Source organism: Sinohyriopsis cumingii, chromosome 2, assembly GCF_028554795.1.
Source record: "Sinohyriopsis cumingii isolate HCF-2022 chromosome 2, ASM2855479v2, whole genome shotgun sequence".
Lineage (NCBI taxonomy): Eukaryota > Metazoa > Mollusca > Bivalvia > Unionida > Unionidae > Sinohyriopsis > Sinohyriopsis cumingii.
Genome location: NC_142962.1, coordinates 152,062,886 through 152,082,816, shown reverse-complemented (window position 1 = coordinate 152,082,816; position 19,931 = coordinate 152,062,886). Strand labels below are relative to the sequence as shown.

The 19,931-nt window shown below is 35.9% G+C and overlaps 1 long non-coding RNA gene across 1 annotated transcript; it reads left to right on the top strand.

The window, feature by feature from the left end:
- The first annotated feature begins 9,610 nt into the window (after positions 1–9,610).
- Positions 9,611–19,666, top strand: LOC149806097 (uncharacterized). Its single transcript, XR_016419854.1, has 3 exons — positions 9,611–10,759; positions 15,427–15,536; positions 19,532–19,666. It is a non-coding gene; the product is annotated as an uncharacterized LOC149806097 (long non-coding RNA).
- Positions 19,667–19,931: the final 265 nt, after the last annotated feature.

Below are 19,931 nucleotides of genomic sequence, written 5' to 3'. Positions count from 1 at the left end.
GTCTGCAATTCTAGAATTATTTTGGGATTTAATTTGCAATTCCGTAAGTTCTTTTTTTCTCATGTTCACTTTGTATTCTAGGGAATAAAATTATTTGTTGAATTTTACAAAGCTTGTTGCCTTCACTCTTTCATGTTACTTATTTTATTAGCAAAGACTCGTAACACTTGGTAATCCCCAACAGGTGCGATCGAGACTGATTCTTGGGCAGATATCCCAGTTACTGGTGAGATCATTTATCAGATGCGTTGATAAAAATTTAAAAAAAAGTCTGGGAGCTATATATCTGCATGCTCGTTCAGGGTTCCAAGGACAGAGGGGTAAATTTTAGTCAACAATAAAGTTTTGGTCATAAAACCCAATATTAGGGACAAAATCGGATGGGTTATGTCTGGTGAAACGTGAACCTTAGCTTGACTGGTGTGGAAATTCATCCCCAAGTTTTCAAATATGACTTCTGTGGGTTGGCGACTAGACCCAGACGAGTCACGGTCAGAGGGATAGGTCCTCCAGGAGAATATCTCTGAGGAAGTTGTGCATCAACCAGTCATCGAAATATATGAGGATATGGATCCTTAAAGACATCAAGTGAGCTGCTATTACCCATTTACGCTGGTAAAGGATTTGAGGTCAGAGGCGACGCCGACTGGAAGAACCCAAAAATGATATGAGATAAAAACAGGAGTTATTTTCTGTGCGGTGCGAAGATCTTGATGTGAAGGTAGCTATCCTGCGAACCTTTGGAGACTGCCCGTTGGTCGAGTCTCATTGCATTCCTGACAGAGTCGGTAGTCTCCGTCTTGAAGCATTCTTCCCGAAGAAATTTCTGTCTAAAGTATATTTTAAAAAATCCTGCTGTTGTTGTTGTTGTGGGGTTTAATGCCATTTTTCAGCACGATAGGCTGTACATGGCGGCCAGTATTAATGGTGGAGGAAGAACCCGGAAAACCCCGGAAAGAACCACCGACCCACGAGAAGCTACTGGCAAGCTTTCTCACATGCCCACATTGGCTGAATCTTAGACTCGAACCGCCGCAGAAAAAATCCTGTAATAGAGACCAGGAATTTGGTAATTTTCCACACTCGACAGCTCCCTTCTGCAGAAGGTATGTAATGTGTCCCTTAAATAAATCAGTTTGGACTTAGAGAAAATAGTGGGTTCTAGATGTAGGAGGAAGTTGACTGATGCAAAGTTGGTATCCCTCCTTGAAAGTGGAATAGAAAGAAACATCATTACGCCCAACCAAACCTTTGAAAAGAGAGCTAGCAGAGCACCTACTGGGGTGCTGGGAGGACGAAGTCACTCCAAGAAAGGGTGCGAATCCTTAGGGCCAACTACCTCACTCCTCTGGGAAGGGGAAGGAGTCAGAAGACTTCCTTCCAAAGCCTCTTCAATTGCACCATCCATAAAGTTGGGTTAGAGGGAAATTTTATTTTAACTGGGGCGACATGTTAAGGTTGACCCTATAGAAGAACTTGTGAAAAGGTCTCTGCAGTCTGTCTAGGTGTGTGCACTTCCTAACCGGTTGTAGCGCGCCTATAGTCGAGGCCAGGGTATGGTGTTGCTGGTCCCTCAAATCCCTCGACTCTATGAATAAGACCTCCGAACAGCATCACTGCTTCAAGTTGTGCAGACCTGAAAAAAAAATTGCCATGGTCCAGAAGGAGGTGGTATCCCTGCGGAGGTGGAGAACTTAGCAATTAGTGCCACTGACATGAACACATGATTTTTGACATTTTTGCAAGTCTTCAGCAAGCGCTAAGTTCCACTGGAGATAATGATTCCTTCTTCAATGGATTGAAAGAGGCAGCCAAAACGAGACTGTCATGATATCGACAGAGGCAGCCAAAAAGAGACTGTCATGGGACTGAAAGAGGCAACCAAAATGAGATTGTCACGGAAGACGAAAAATACCTACAGCTAATCAGTGTACAACTAAAGCAAATGGACACTACTATATCTGGTAACTACCATTGTCATGTGTCATTTGATCCATCAAACGTCATCCCATTTTATGTAATTATCTACAGGCACTTATTATTTTTGGAATATACATAAGAAACAAAAATTATAAATTTTAAGTGATATGGAATGTGTGTGTGTGTGTGTTCATTAGCTTATTTGACTTATGTCCTCCATTTCTCAGTGCATTTAACATTGGTTTTAAGCAATACTTATTTTCAAGTTGAAAAACCTGTTACATGTTTATTATAAACACATTTTGAATGTGTATTAAAAATTAATATATTCATACCGATTGAAGCCAAACTTGAATATGCCTGTATGGAAAGACGCATGCAACGTATTTTGGTCATATGAATTTAAAAAGCACAGTTGAAACTAACTATACACCGTAATTATTTTAAACGATAGGAATAAGGGGTCGTCGATTTAGTACGTAGGCATGGAGTTTTTTTAAATTAAAAAAACCAAATGCATACGCTTGCGTATGGGTGGTGAGGGTGGGGTGTCTACTGATAATGTACGTACGCAGTCAAAACAATTTCCAAACTATTTTTAAACAATCCCATAACATGTATATGGCAGCAAATGCACAACTGACTTCAAACCATACTGTTCATCCTAATTTCATTGTATCCGATCAAACATTGCTTAAGCTATTCAAAGACAACACACTGAAGTATTAAAGTCAATATATAACTGAACTAGACCCTTCTTTCCAACCGAATCAACACAACCAAATAACAGGTATGGCACCATGCATAACACGTGTATGCATCTATTTTTAGAAAGAGTGATTTTCTTAATATAATTCTAGCTTCAAATACAACAATCAATTGATAGGAGTACAAATTTATGGTTTTATTATTTGCCTACATACTTATAATAACGTGATGCATTGTTTAAATAGTATTTGCTTCACTACTTTTTTTTGTATCTTCACAAAAACTAGTCATGTCGGAAAACAACTTTGATATTACAAGTTTACAGCATTTTTCATACTCCACAACATAGCATTGTTCCATACAATTCTGACCTATATGAGAACATTTTTAGGTGAAATCATCTATAACATAAAATTTAGAATTTGCTTTCTATGAATTGTACAGATGAATCTTTACAGTAAAATGTATTGTGCTGATGAATCTTTACAGCAAATTCTATTGTCCTGATGAATCTTTACAGTAAAATCTATTGTCCTGATGAATCTTTACAGTAAAATCTACTGTCCAGATGAATCTTTACAGTAAATTATTTTTCTTAATTTGCCCAATTATCTATGAAAACAGACAACTGAATATAGTGATATTTCCTGGACAAAGCGATGTCTGCCATTACAAGATGACTTACAGTTTCAAACTGATTTTATATAGAAAAATGAGGAAACACAGCAGTTAAAATCTTCATTTTTTAAAAATTTTAAATTAGAAAGGTGCTCCTCACCAATTCTATTCTGAAAACACAAAATCCTTTTCACATATTGATCTTAAAGTTTAAAAAATTAATTATGTTTTCATCATTAATGATTAAATGGAAGGCCTAACTTGCAGAAACCAGGTAGTGATAGCTTTCTTGGGAAAGGGTTAATGGTCAGTCAGCTATTAACACATGCCTGTGAATGTGCAAAAGTTTGTTTGCCAGTGCAACTGATATTAATACTGCATACAAAACGTTTTGTTTTGAGCTACAATACAACACAATACTGCCAGAACTAGCCTAAATACCTGGCTACAGTGAGGGAGCATCTCACAGGTCATAAATAACTGTCAATCAATGTACGTCAAAAAAAGATCATGGTGAATTCATTTTCTCTTTCCTGAAAGAAAAGGGCAAAGTTTACACTTTTTAGGTGACTTAGCCACCCACTTTGCCCGGTAGCATGACCCCTGGACAACTTTCTACATGCAACATCCAATTCTTAAGGCCGATGTTCAAGCGGCAGACAAAGTGTGTAGTCTCGCTATACCAAAGAAAGGATGGCAAGAGTTATCTTAATAATGTTTGGTAGTGTGCATATTAGGTTTATAAATAACTTTTCACCAGTGATAGTTACAGGACTTGTGTAAACAGACATACATGCACCTTAAGATAATCTCATTATTCCCAGGTAGGAATAGTTCAAATGGAAAACAGGTCAGCAATGACAGAAGGTTATCTGAAATAAGGTAAGTTATTTTCATAGTTACTTTTAGAGTTGCTGAAATAACATAAATAAGTTATCATAAAAAAAATCACTGGTTTAAGTTCAGTTAAACAAATGACCCTGACTGCCAGGCAACCAGATTTTCAAAGCTGGCTGCACAGGGACAATCCTGGATTTTAAAATTATTTCTACCTCCCTGCATAGGTGTCTTTCTTATATCAAATGCCATTGATAAAGATTGGTCAAGGTTACTGGTATACAAGTCAAATTACTATGTGGAAACAGTTTTCCATCTTTGAGTCTGTGTGACCTTAACCTTTGACTTTTTGAACCCAAATAAATAGGTTTCTTCCTTGCCCCACAGGTAAGGTGGGTAGTTACACAGCTTAGTAATGGCAAATGGAGGAAAATTTTAATTTTTATGTGGAAACAAAATAGGAAATGGATGGACGGATGGATGGATGGATGGATGAATGTATATCATAACAAGATACTCTATCTTATGGAATGCATATAAGAAAAAGGAAAAATGAAAGAAAAGAAAAAAAAATGAGGTAGGTATTGAAATATACAAAGTGATATGTGTACCATTAAGAAAATGATTGCAATAAAAGGTATAACTGGACAAGAAACTTCTACTTTTAAAAATCCTAGTTGGATATTTTATAACAATTACTGTTTTATGACAGTCATCACAGTTGATTTCACTGGCAAACTGGTGCAATGAGCCTGGCATAACTTGGGTCCAGTGCATACCTCTCATAACGTGCTACAAAAAACATTATTTTTTAATCCCAAACCTCCTCACATGGTCATGTTTTGAAAAATGCAATCTTCAGTAATCTTCTGATGAAAAAAAAAAAAATTAAACCAACCACTTTAATACATGCCTGTAACATGTACAAATGGCAAACAATCCTGCTTACAGCTCATGTAAGACTATCCTTAGGGAAGTTTATACAGCAAATTGTCATGTATGTAATTAAAAGGAAAACAGATAAGGTATAAACAATAACCATTTCATGTATTACTTAACTGGTTGACAATAGCTAAGGTGATGTCTTCCGGGTTAATGAAATTAAGTTTTAAAATATGAGGGGGGGGTTTGTGTGGCTTTTTCAAGGTTTTAATTTTTTTTTTAAGGTTCAAAACTCAAAGTAGTTATAACATAATCTCCATGGTGAGCATAATATTTATAACAAATTTCATAAAGTATGCTATGCTGTTGTTGTTGTAGGGTTTAACACCATTTTTCAGCACATGATAGGCTATACATGGCAGCCAGTATTAATGGTGGAGGAAGAACCTGGGAAAACCCTGGAAAGAACCACTGACCCACAAGAAGCTACTGGCAAGCTTTTTCACATAGCCACATTAGCTGAATCCAAGGCTCGAACCCATGCAGACAGAGGTGAGATGGCAGTAATCCGTAACAGAGAACGCTTTAGACCACTCAGGGTCCCAAGTATGCTATAAGGTTGACGCAAACGGACTTCAAACTGCGCAAAGTGAATGTAAAGCTAATGCTGTTGCTGATTCAACATTTATATGCCATTATTGGTCTATCAAATGAATGATAGAATAAAATGACAAAATGTCTTTAATTTGCATAATTCACTTGCCTTTTTGACCGCTAGGCTAGGCTAACAAATAAAACCATTTAAAAGCATTTTTTGTGGGGTCACAGTAGAGTTGTTCATATTTTAAAATTTTTTTTGTTGTATTTTTATTCAGGTTTCTTTTATTTTTTAAGTTTTTTTTTTAAGGTTTCTAAGGACAAACTGAAGCCATAGGTTTTTTGAGGACTACTTCTAATCCTGTGTCTGGAGTCCTTTGAAAACTGTTGCTGGGGAGCCCATTGTGCTAATCTGCATAGGTAAAGTTGACAAAATGCAACGACCCAATTTGTTTTAAGTTATAGGTAAATCAATGCTAGACTGAAATGCATGCTGAAGAATGTAATTACACATCATTGCCTGGGGCCCCGAGTGGTCGAGTGGTCTAATGCGCTCTCCATTACGGATCACTGCCATCTCACTTCTGTCTGCATAGGTTCGAGTCTCGGATTCGGCCAATATGGATATGTAAGAAAGCTTGCCAGTAGCTTCTCGAGGGTCGGTGGATCTTTCCGGGGTTTTCCCGGGTTCTTCCTCCACCATTAATACTGGCCGCCATGTATAGCCTATTGTGTGATGAAAAATGGCGTTAAACCCAACAACAACAACAACATCATTGCCTTGAATGAGAATGTTTAAGCCATCAGTATTAAAGATTATCGGCAAGTCTGTGAACAGCAACAATGTTTGATGTAGGATTTTACTTGATACATAAATGCTAAGCATGATTGTATCAACTGTCAGAACATTGTTGAAGTGTCATTCATTTTCGATGCTGATTCAGTTAAGTCGGGAAAAAAGTCAGAGAGCAACTTGTTGGTCTAGGAAGCAATAAGCTATCAGCAAAGCAAGCAAAAATAAATTTCAGAACTCCATGTTGATGGAGTTTTACTTTCTGAAGCACAACAGCAATGGGGAGCATTTAATTCTTTACACATACTGCAGACAACCTCTTGACACAAGTCATTCTGGAGTGTATGATGTCAATCGAAATGGGAACACACCTGTATGAAACATTCAACACACTGCATTGAACATTCAGATTAGTTCTCTTTATTATTATTCATTATTTTAATCTTGTGAAAATACTATTAATTGAACCATGCCTTTCAGGATGATTTTAGACATAAAATAGACTGAACAAAAGACAATGATAAGCAAACAATCATGTTTGCACTGTTGATTTGTGTTGATATAGTGCTAACATCCTTACTGGACAGAGGTTTTAACTACTGCATTATTATTTGTAAAGCCACCATTAACCCCCACTCCTTCACCAATGAAATGGTCAGTTCCAAATGTGATGTACATTCACTTATTTGTCTACAGAGACAAGCATATCTCATAATCAGACTGTATCAGATACAGTTTGACAATACTAAAGTTATGGACATCAACAAGACCAGGATTCACTCAGAGAATCCAGCAGGGAAGATTGAACAACAGTATCAAGTAGGCTCTTGACACTTACATTACTGTACCCAGCAAATGTTAACAAAAAGACCAAATGCAAGGAAAATTTTGTGTCTGCAACTAGCAAATATACCACATAAAATTTGGAACAATTAACAATCATGTGGTGACTGGTTCCATGGAACAATTAACAATCATGTGGTGACTGGTTCCATTGAACAATTAACAATCATGTGGTGACTGCTTCCATGGAACAAATAACAATCATGTGGTGATTGGTTCCATGGAACAATTAACAATCATGTGGTGACTGGTTCCATGGAACAATTAACAATAATATGGCGACTGGTTCCATGAAGTCTAGACCCTCTATTTGCATAAAAAAATGCAACGAATGCTTATCTGTGAGAGAGTATTTAAACATGCATTTTTCCAACATAAGATTTTATTGTATCAAAAGGCATCAAACTATTGTACAGATGATTCTTTACAGTAAAATGTATTGTCCTGATGAATCTTTACAGTAAAATCTACTGTCCAGATGAATCTTTACAGTAAAATGTATTGTCCTGATGAATCTTTACAGTAAAATCTATTGCCCTGATGAATCTTTACAGTAAAATCTACTGTCCAGATGAATCTTTACAGTAAAATGTATTGTCCTGATGAATCTTTACAGTAAAATCTACTGTGCAGATGAATCTTTACAGCAAATTCTATTGTCCTGATGAATCTTTACAGTAAAATCTATTGTCCTGATGAATCTTTACAGTAAAATCTACTGTCCAGATGAATCTTTACAGTAAACTATTTTTCTTAATTTGCCCAATTATCTATGAAAACAGACAACTGAATATAGTGATATTTCCTGGACAAAGCGATGTCTGCCATTACAAGATGACTTACAGTTTCAAACTGATTTTACATAGAAAAATGAGGAAACACAGCAGTTAAAATCTTCATTTTTTAAAAATTTTAAATTAGAAAGGTGCTCCTCACCAATTCTATTCTGAAAACACAAAATCCTTTTCACACATTGATCTTAAAGTTTCAAAAAATTAATTATGTTTTCATCATTAATGATTAAATGGAAGGCCTAACTTGCAGAAACCAGGTAGTGATAGCTTTCTTGGGAAAGGGTTAATTGTCAGTCAGCTATTAACACATGCCTGTGAATGTGCAAAAGTTTGTTTGCCAGTGCAACTGATATTAATACTGCATACAAAACGTTTTGTTTTGAGCTACAATACAACACAATACTGCCAGAACTAGCCTAAATACCTGGCTACAGTGAGGGAGCATCTCACAGGTCATAAATAACTGTCAATCAATGTACGTCTAAAAAAGATCATGGTGAATTCATTTTCTCTTTCCTGAAAGAAAAGGGCAAAGTTTACACTTTTTAGGTGACTTAGCCAACCACTTCGCCCGGTAGCATGACCCCTGGACAACTTTCTACATGCAACATCCAATTGTTAAGGCCGATGTTCAAGCGGCAGACAAAGTGTGTAATCTTGCTATACCAAAGAAAGGATGGCAAGAGTTATCTTAATAATGTTTGGTAGTGTGCATATTAGGTTTATAAAAAACTTTTCACCAGTGATAGTTACAGTACTTGTGTAAACAAACATACATGCACCTTAAGATAATCTCATTATTCCCAGGTAGGAATAGTTCAAATGGAAAACAGGTCAGCAATGACAGAAGGTTATCTGAAATAAGGTAAGTTATTTTCATAGTTACTTTTAGAGTTGCTGAAGTAACATAAATAAGTTATCATTAAAAAAATCACTGGTTTAAGTTCAGTTAAACAAATGACCCTGACTGCCAGGCAACCAGATTTTCAAAGCTGGCTGCACAGGGACAATTCTGGATTTTAAAATTATTTCTACCTCCCTGCATAGGTGTCTTTCTTATATCAAATGCCAATGACAAAGATTGGTCAAGGTTACTGGTATACAAGTCAAATTACTATGTGGAAACAGTTTTCCATCTTTGAGTCTGTGTGACCTTAACCTTTGACTTTTTGAACCCAAAATAAACAGGTTTCTTCCTTGCCCCACAGGTAAGGTGGGTGGTTACACAGTTTGGTAATGGCAAATGGAGGAAAATTTTAATTTTTATGTGGAAACAAAATAGGAAATGGATGGATGGATGGATGGATGGATGGATGGACAGATGGATGGACGGATGGATGGATGGATGGATGGATGGATGGATGGATACATATCATAACAAGATACTCTATCTTATGGAATGCATATAAGAAAAAGGAAAAATGAAAGAAAAGAAAAAAAAATGAGGTAGGTATTGAAATATACAAAGTGATATGTGTACCATTAAGAAAATGATTGCAATAAAAGGTATAACTGGACAAGAAACTTCTACTTTTAAAAATCCTAGTTGGATATTTTATAACAATTACTGTTTTATGACAGTCATCACAGTTGATTTCACTGGCAAACTGGTGCAATGAGCCTGGCATAACTTGGGTCCAGTGCATACCTCTCATAACGTGCTACAAAAAACATTATTTTTTAATCCCAAACCTCCTCACATGGTCATGTTTTGAAAAATGCAATCTTCAGTAATCTTCTGATGAAAAAAAAAAAATTAAACCAACCACTTTAATACATGCCTGTAACATGTACAAATGGCAAACAATCCTGCTTACAGCTCATGTAAGACTATCCTTAGGGAAGTTTATACAGCAAATTGTCATGTATGTAATTAAAAGGAAAACAGATAAGGTATAAACAATAACCATTTCATGTATTACTTAACTGGTTGACAATAGCTAAGGTGATGTCTTCCGGGTTAATGAAATTAAGTTTTAAAATATGAGGGGGGGTTTTGTGTGGCTTTTTCAAGGTTTTAATTTTTTTTTTAAGGTTCAAAACTCAAAGTAGTTATAACATAATCTCCATGGTGAGCATAATATTTATAACAAATTTCATAAAGTATGCTATGCTGTTGTTGTTGTAGGGTTTAACACCATTTTTCAGCACATGATAGGCTATACATGGCAGCCAGTATTAATGGTGGAGGAAGAACCTGGGAAAACCCTGGAAAGAACCACTGACCCACAAGAAGCTACTGGCAAGCTTTTTCACATAGCCACATTAGCTGAATCCAAGGCTCGAACCCATGCAGACAGAGGTGAGATGGCAGTAATCCGTAACAGAGAACGCTTTAGACCACTCAGGGTCCCAAGTATGCTATAAGGTTGACGCAAATGGACTTCAAACTGCGCAAAGTGAATGTAAAGCTAATGCTGTTGCTGATTCAACATTTATATGCCATTATTGGTCTATCAAATGAATGATAGAATAAAATGACAAAATGTCTTTAATTTGCATAATTCACTTGCCTTTTTGACCGCTAGGCTAGGCTAACAAATAAAACCATTTAAAAGCATTTTTTGTGGGGTCACAGTAGAGTTGTTCATATTTTAAAATTTTTTTTGTTGTATTTTTATTCAGGTTTCTTTTATTTTTTAAGTTTTTTTTTTAAGGTTTCTAAGGACAAACTGAAGCCATAGGTTTTTTGAGGACTACTTCTAATCCTGTGTCTGGAGTCCTTTGAAAACTGTTGCTGGGGAGCCCATTGTGCTAATCTGCATAGGTAAAGTTGACAAAATGCAACGACCCAATTTGTTTTAAGTTATAGGTAAATCAATGCTAGACTGAAATGCATGCTGAAGAATGTAATTACACATCATTGCCTGGGGCCCCGAGTGGTCGAGTGGTCTAATGCGCTCTCCATTACGGATCACTGCCATCTCACTTCTGTCTGCATAGGTTCGAGTCTCGGATTCGGCCAATATGGATATGTAAGAAAGCTTGCCAGTAGCTTCTCGAGGGTCGGTGGTTCTTTCCGGGGTTTTCCCGGGTTCTTCCTCCACCATTAATACTGGCCGCCATGTATAGCCTATTGTGTGATGAAAAATGGCGTTAAACCCAACAACAACAACAACATCATTGCCTTGAATGAGAATGTTTAAGCCATCAGTATTAAAGATTATCGGCAAGTCTGTGAACAGCAACAATGTTTGATGTAGGATTTTACTTGATACATAAATGCTAAGCATGATTGTATCAACTGTCAGAACATTGTTGAAGTGTCATTCATTTTCGATGCTGATTCAGTTAAGTCGGGAAAAAAGTCAGAGAGCAACTTGTTGGTCTAGGAAGCAATAAGCTATCAGCAAAGCAAGCAAAAATAAATTTCAGAACTCCATGTTGATGGAGTTTTACTTTCTGAAGCACAACAGCAATGGGGAGCATTTAATTCTTTACACATACTGCAGACAACCTCTTGACACAAGTCATTCTGGAGTGTATGATGTCAATCGAAATGGGAACACACCTGTATGAAACATTCAACACACTGCATTGAACATTCAGATTAGTTCTCTTTATTATTATTCATTATTTTAATCTTGTGAAAATACTATTAATTGAACCATGCCTTTCAGGATGATTTTAGACATAAAATAGACTGAACAAAAGACAATGATAAGCAAACAATCATGTTTGCACTGTTGATTTGTGTTGATATAGTGCTAACATCCTTACTGGACAGAGGTTTTAACTACTGCATTATTATTTGTAAAGCCACCATTAACCCCCACTCCTTCACCAATGAAATGGTCAGTTCCAAATGTGATGTACATTCACTTATTTGTCTACAGAGACAAGCATATCTCATAATCAGACTGTATCAGATACAGTTTGACAATACTAAAGTTATGGACATCAACAAGACCAGGATTCACTCAGAGAATCCAGCAGGGAAGATTGAACAACAGTATCAAGTAGGCTCTTGACACTTACATTACTGTACCCAGCAAATGTTAACAAAAAGACCAAATGCAAGGAAAATTTTGTGTCTGCAACTAGCAAATATACCACATAAAATTTGGAACAATTAACAATCATGTGGTGACTGGTTCCATGGAACAATTAACAATCATGTGGTGACTGGTTCCATTGAACAATTAACAATCATGTGGTGACTGCTTCCATGGAACAAATAACAATCATGTGGTGATTGGTTCCATGGAACAATTAACAATCATGTGGTGACTGGTTCCATGGAACAATTAACAATAATATGGCGACTGGTTCCATGAAGTCTAGACCCTCTATTTGCATAAAAAAATGCAACGAATGCTTATCTGTGAGAGAGTATTTAAACATGCATTTTTCCAACATAAGATTTTATTGTATCAAAAGGCATCAAACTATTGTACAGATGATTCTTTACAGTAAAATGTATTGTCCTGATGAATCTTTACAGTAAAATCTACTGTCCAGATGAATCTTTACAGTAAAATGTATTGTCCTGATGAATCTTTACAGTAAAATCTATTGCCCTGATGAATCTTTACAGTAAAATCTACTGTCCAGATGAATCTTTACAGTAAAATGTATTGTCCTGATGAATCTTTACAGTAAAATCTACTGTGCAGATGAATCTTTACAGCAAATTCTATTGTCCTGATGAATCTTTACAGTAAAATCTATTGTCCTGATGAATCTTTACAGTAAAATCTACTGTCCAGATGAATCTTTACAGTAAACTATTTTTCTTAATTTGCCCAATTATCTATGAAAACAGACAACTGAATATAGTGATATTTCCTGGACAAAGCGATGTCTGCCATTACAAGATGACTTACAGTTTCAAACTGATTTTACATAGAAAAATGAGGAAACACAGCAGTTAAAATCTTCATTTTTTAAAAATTTTAAATTAGAAAGGTGCTCCTCACCAATTCTATTCTGAAAACACAAAATCCTTTTCACACATTGATCTTAAAGTTTCAAAAAATTAATTATGTTTTCATCATTAATGATTAAATGGAAGGCCTAACTTGCAGAAACCAGGTAGTGATAGCTTTCTTGGGAAAGGGTTAATTGTCAGTCAGCTATTAACACATGCCTGTGAATGTGCAAAAGTTTGTTTGCCAGTGCAACTGATATTAATACTGCATACAAAACGTTTTGTTTTGAGCTACAATACAACACAATACTGCCAGAACTAGCCTAAATACCTGGCTACAGTGAGGGAGCATCTCACAGGTCATAAATAACTGTCAATCAATGTACGTCAAAAAAAGATCATGGTGAATTCATTTTCTCTTTCCTGAAAGAAAAGGGCAAAGTTTACACTTTTTAGGTGACTTAGCCAACCACTTCGCCCGGTAGCATGACCCCTGGACAACTTTCTACATGCAACATCCAATTGTTAAGGCCGATGTTCAAGCGGCAGACAAAGTGTGTAATCTTGCTATACCAAAGAAAGGATGGCAAGAGTTATCTTAATAATGTTTGGTAGTGTGCATATTAGGTTTATAAAAAACTTTTCACCAGTGATAGTTACAGTACTTGTGTAAACAAACATACATGCACCTTAAGATAATCTCATTATTCCCAGGTAGGAATAGTTCAAATGGAAAACAGGTCAGCAATGACAGAAGGTTATCTGAAATAAGGTAAGTTATTTTCATAGTTACTTTTAGAGTTGCTGAAGTAACATAAATAAGTTATCATTAAAAAAATCACTGGTTTAAGTTCAGTTAAACAAATGACCCTGACTGCCAGGCAACCAGATTTTCAAAGCTGGCTGCACAGGGACAATTCTGGATTTTAAAATTATTTCTACCTCCCTGCATAGGTGTCTTTCTTATATCAAATGCCAATGACAAAGATTGGTCAAGGTTACTGGTATACAAGTCAAATTACTATGTGGAAACAGTTTTCCATCTTTGAGTCTGTGTGACCTTAACCTTTGACTTTTTGAACCCAAAATAAACAGGTTTCTTCCTTGCCCCACAGGTAAGGTGGGTGGTTACACAGTTTGGTAATGGCAAATGGAGGAAAATTTTAATTTTTATGTGGAAACAAAATAGGAAATGGATGGATGGATGGATGGATGGATGGATGGACAGATGGATGGACGGATGGATGGATGGATGGATGGATGGATGGATGGATACATATCATAACAAGATACTCTATCTTATGGAATGCATATAAGAAAAAGGAAAAATGAAAGAAAAGAAAAAAAAATGAGGTAGGTATTGAAATATACAAAGTGATATGTGTACCATTAAGAAAATGATTGCAATAAAAGGTATAACTGGACAAGAAACTTCTACTTTTAAAAATCCTAGTTGGATATTTTATAACAATTACTGTTTTATGACAGTCATCACAGTTGATTTCACTGGCAAACTGGTGCAATGAGCCTGGCATAACTTGGGTCCAGTGCATACCTCTCATAACGTGCTACAAAAAACATTATTTTTTAATCCCAAACCTCCTCACATGGTCATGTTTTGAAAAATGCAATCTTCAGTAATCTTCTGATGAAAAAAAAAAAATTAAACCAACCACTTTAATACATGCCTGTAACATGTACAAATGGCAAACAATCCTGCTTACAGCTCATGTAAGACTATCCTTAGGGAAGTTTATACAGCAAATTGTCATGTATGTAATTAAAAGGAAAACAGATAAGGTATAAACAATAACCATTTCATGTATTACTTAACTGGTTGACAATAGCTAAGGTGATGTCTTCCGGGTTAATGAAATTAAGTTTTAAAATATGAGGGGGGGTTTTGTGTGGCTTTTTCAAGGTTTTAATTTTTTTTTTAAGGTTCAAAACTCAAAGTAGTTATAACATAATCTCCATGGTGAGCATAATATTTATAACAAATTTCATAAAGTATGCTATGCTGTTGTTGTTGTAGGGTTTAACACCATTTTTCAGCACATGATAGGCTATACATGGCAGCCAGTATTAATGGTGGAGGAAGAACCTGGGAAAACCCTGGAAAGAACCACTGACCCACAAGAAGCTACTGGCAAGCTTTTTCACATAGCCACATTAGCTGAATCCAAGGCTCGAACCCATGCAGACAGAGGTGAGATGGCAGTAATCCGTAACAGAGAACGCTTTAGACCACTCAGGGTCCCAAGTATGCTATAAGGTTGACGCAAATGGACTTCAAACTGCGCAAAGTGAATGTAAAGCTAATGCTGTTGCTGATTCAACATTTATATGCCATTATTGGTCTATCAAATGAATGATAGAATAAAATGACAAAATGTCTTTAATTTGCATAATTCACTTGCCTTTTTGACCGCTAGGCTAGGCTAACAAATAAAACCATTTAAAAGCATTTTTTGTGGGGTCACAGTAGAGTTGTTCATATTTTAAAATTTTTTTTGTTGTATTTTTATTCAGGTTTCTTTTATTTTTTAAGTTTTTTTTTTAAGGTTTCTAAGGACAAACTGAAGCCATAGGTTTTTTGAGGACTACTTCTAATCCTGTGTCTGGAGTCCTTTGAAAACTGTTGCTGGGGAGCCCATTGTGCTAATCTGCATAGGTAAAGTTGACAAAATGCAACGACCCAATTTGTTTTAAGTTATAGGTAAATCAATGCTAGACTGAAATGCATGCTGAAGAATGTAATTACACATCATTGCCTGGGGCCCCGAGTGGTCGAGTGGTCTAATGCGCTCTCCATTACGGATCACTGCCATCTCACTTCTGTCTGCATAGGTTCGAGTCTCGGATTCGGCCAATATGGATATGTAAGAAAGCTTGCCAGTAGCTTCTCGAGGGTCGGTGGATCTTTCCGGGGTTTTCCCGGGTTCTTCCTCCACCATTAATACTGGCCGCCATGTATAGCCTATTGTGTGATGAAAAATGGCGTTAAACCCAACAACAACAACAACATCATTGCCTTGAATGAGAATGTTTAAGCCATCAGTATTAAAGATTATCGGCAAGTCTGTGAACAGCAACAATGTTTGATGTAGGATTTTACTTGATACATAAATGCTAAGCATGATTGTATCAACTGTCAGAACATTGTTGAAGTGTCATTCATTTTCGATGCTGATTCAGTTAAGTCGGGAAAAAAGTCAGAGAGCAACTTGTTGGTCTAGGAAGCAATAAGCTATCAGCAAAGCAAGCAAAAATAAATTTCAGAACTCCATGTTGATGGAGTTTTACTTTCTGAAGCACAACAGCAATGGGGAGCATTTAATTCTTTACACATACTGCAGACAACCTCTTGACACAAGTCATTCTGGAGTGTATGATGTCAATCGAAATGGGAACACACCTGTATGAAACATTCAACACACTGCATTGAACATTCAGATTAGTTCTCTTTATTATTATTCATTATTTTAATCTTGTGAAAATACTATTAATTGAACCATGCCTTTCAGGATGATTTTAGACATAAAATAGACTGAACAAAAGACAATGATAAGCAAACAATCATGTTTGCACTGTTGATTTGTGTTGATATAGTGCTAACATCCTTACTGGACAGAGGTTTTAACTACTGCATTATTATTTGTAAAGCCACCATTAACCCCCACTCCTTCACCAATGAAATGGTCAGTTCCAAATGTGATGTACATTCACTTATTTGTCTACAGAGACAAGCATATCTCATAATCAGACTGTATCAGATACAGTTTGACAATACTAAAGTTATGGACATCAACAAGACCAGGATTCACTCAGAGAATCCAGCAGGGAAGATTGAACAACAGTATCAAGTAGGCTCTTGACACTTACATTACTGTACCCAGCAAATGTTAACAAAAAGACCAAATGCAAGGAAAATTTTGTGTCTGCAACTAGCAAATATACCACATAAAATTTGGAACAATTAACAATCATGTGGTGACTGGTTCCATGGAACAATTAACAATCATGTGGTGACTGGTTCCATTGAACAATTAACAATCATGTGGTGACTGCTTCCATGGAACAAATAACAATCATGTGGTGACTGGTTCCATGGAACAATTAACAATCATGTGGTGACTGGTTCCATGGAACAATTAACAATAATATGGCGACTGGTTCCATGAAGTCTAGACCCTCTATTTGCATAAAAAAATGCAACGAATGCTTATCTGTGAGAGAGTATTTAAACATGCATTTTTCCAACATAAGATTTTATTGTATCAAAAGGCATCAAACTATTGTACAGATGATTCTTTACAGTAAAATGTATTGTCCTGATGAATCTTTACAGTAAAATCTACTGTCCAGATGAATCTTTACAGTAAAATGTATTGTCCTGATGAATCTTTACAGTAAAATCTATTGCCCTGATGAATCTTTACAGTAAAATCTACTGTCCAGATGAATCTTTACAGTAAAATGTATTGTCCTGATGAATCTTTACAGTAAAATCTACTGTGCAGATGAATCTTTACAGCAAATTCTACTGTCCTGATGAATCTTTACAGTAAAATCTAGTCCAGATGAATCTTTACAGTAAAATCTACTGTCCCGACAAATCTTTACAGTAAAACGTATTGTCCTGATGAATCTTTACAGTAAAATCTACTGTCCAGATGAATCTTTACAGTAAAATCTACTGTCCAGATGAATCTTTACAGTAAAATGTATTGTCCTAATGAATCTTTACAGTAAAATCTACTGTCCAGATGAATCTTTACAGTAAAATATATTGTCCTAATGAATCTTTACAGTAAAATGTATTGTCCTAATGAATCTTTACAGTAAAATCTATTGTCCTGATGAATCTTTACAGTAATATCTTATGTCCAGGTGAATCTTTACAGCAAAATATATTGTCCAGATGAATCTTTGTAGTAAATTCTATTGTCCTGATGAATCTTTACGATAAAAAATGTATAATCCTGATGAATCTTCACTGTAAAATCTACTGTCCAGATGAATCTTTACAGCAAATTCTATTGTCCAGATGAAACTCTGCAGTAAAATCTATTGTCCAGATGAATCTTTACAGGAAAATCTACTGTCCTGATGAATCTTTACAGGAAAATCTACTGTCCTGATGAATCTTTACAGTAAAATGTATTGTCCTAATGAATCTTTACAGTAAAATCTATTGTCCAGATGAATCTTTACAGTACAATCTACTGTCCAGGTGAATCTTTACAGCAAGATCTATTGTCCAGATGAATCTTTGTAGTAAATTCTATTGTCCTGATGAATCTTTACGATAAAAAATGTATAATCCTGATGAATCTTCACTGTAAAATCTACTGTCCAGATGAATCTTTACAGCAAATTCTATTGTCCAGATGAAACTCTGCAGTAAAATCTATTGTCCAGATGAATCTTTACAGGAAAATCTACTGTCCTGATGAATCTTTACAGGAAAATCTACTGTCCTGATGAATCTTTACAGTAAAATGTATTGTCCTAATGAATCTTTACAGTAAAATCTATTGTCCAGATGAATCTTTACAGTACAATCTACTGTCCAGGTGAATCTTTACAGCAAGATCTATTGTCCAGATGAATCTATGTAGTAAAATCAATTGTCCTGATGAATCTTTACGATAAAAAATGTATAGTCCTGATGAATCTTCACTGTAAAATCTATTGTCCTGATGAATCATGACAATAAATTCTATTCTCCAGAAGAATCTTAACAGTAAAATTCTGTGACAAAAGGAGTAAATAAAAGTGCATATAAAATAGCACGTCAGTAACAAATGGTGTCTGTACTAAAATAATGAAGCTGAAGACAAACAAGGCTTTGAAGAAAAAAACTGTCTGTCGAGAACAGAAGCCATTATCGTTATCTCTGAATGTGGGTCAATAGGCTGCCTGTTTAAACAAGATACAGTCAATGGAAGCATATTTTGTTATGTGCAATGATCTTGATGTAATTTCAGTCTACCTCAGTTGTTGTTGTAGGGTTTAACGCCAATTTTCAGCACATGATAGGCTATACATGGTGGCCAGTATTAATGGTGGACGAAGAACCCAGGGAAAACCCCGGAAAGAACCACTGACCCATGAGAAGCTACTGGCAAGCTTTCTCACATACCCACATTGGCTGAATCCAAGACTCGAACCCATGCAGACAGAGGTGAGATGGCAATGATCCAATGGAGAGCACTTTAGACCACTTGGCCACTCGGTGCCCTGTCTACCTCAGTAACAGTATTTAGAAAAACAAAAGAAATAATCAGGCTTCAGGCAGCCTGTATGCAATGGGATAACACATTTATTATCCAACTTCTATGCAATCATATTGTATTTTTCTGTGAGAAAATACATACTTTAATGCAGTCAGTAACAATTATGATCCAGTAAAAATAAATGATGTATAATACCTCAAATTTTAGAACCATGAATTCCTTAACATTTCTGATCAAAACAACAACCACACATATTACTTTTCCTCATAATTTATCTGCATAATTCTTTTCTCTTATCTCTGCTGTTATTTATTTTTGACATATTTATAGTCTAACCATTTGGCTTCTTGTTATTTACATTCTATATTTTACACAGTACCAAAACACCTGTTAAGATTTTTATCAATTTTTGTTATATTTTCTACAGTTGCATCACAGTCATTGGGGACTGTAAGGATGAGTTTCAAAGGGATACAGATCTTCAAGAACTCCAGTTATTAAACTTTGCATTCTCCCGATATCACTTGCATATCTAAAGGGTCCATCGGACTCCATTGGTTCTCATACTAATCTATCATGACTCAGTGGAAATGTAGGAAAAACTAACCTCAATTTTATGCATACTGGTAGGCTGAACAAGTGTCATCTACCATATGATTTGAGCATTTACAGCTTGCACAGCAGCAACATCCTGGACCTGGTTTCTTTCCAGTCAACTACTACCTAAGTTACTATGAATGACTTGGATATAGAGCCTCAACACATACCTAAGCAAATCATTAACTTCAACACTATCTAAGACCAGTCTTCTTGCAACCTGAAAGACT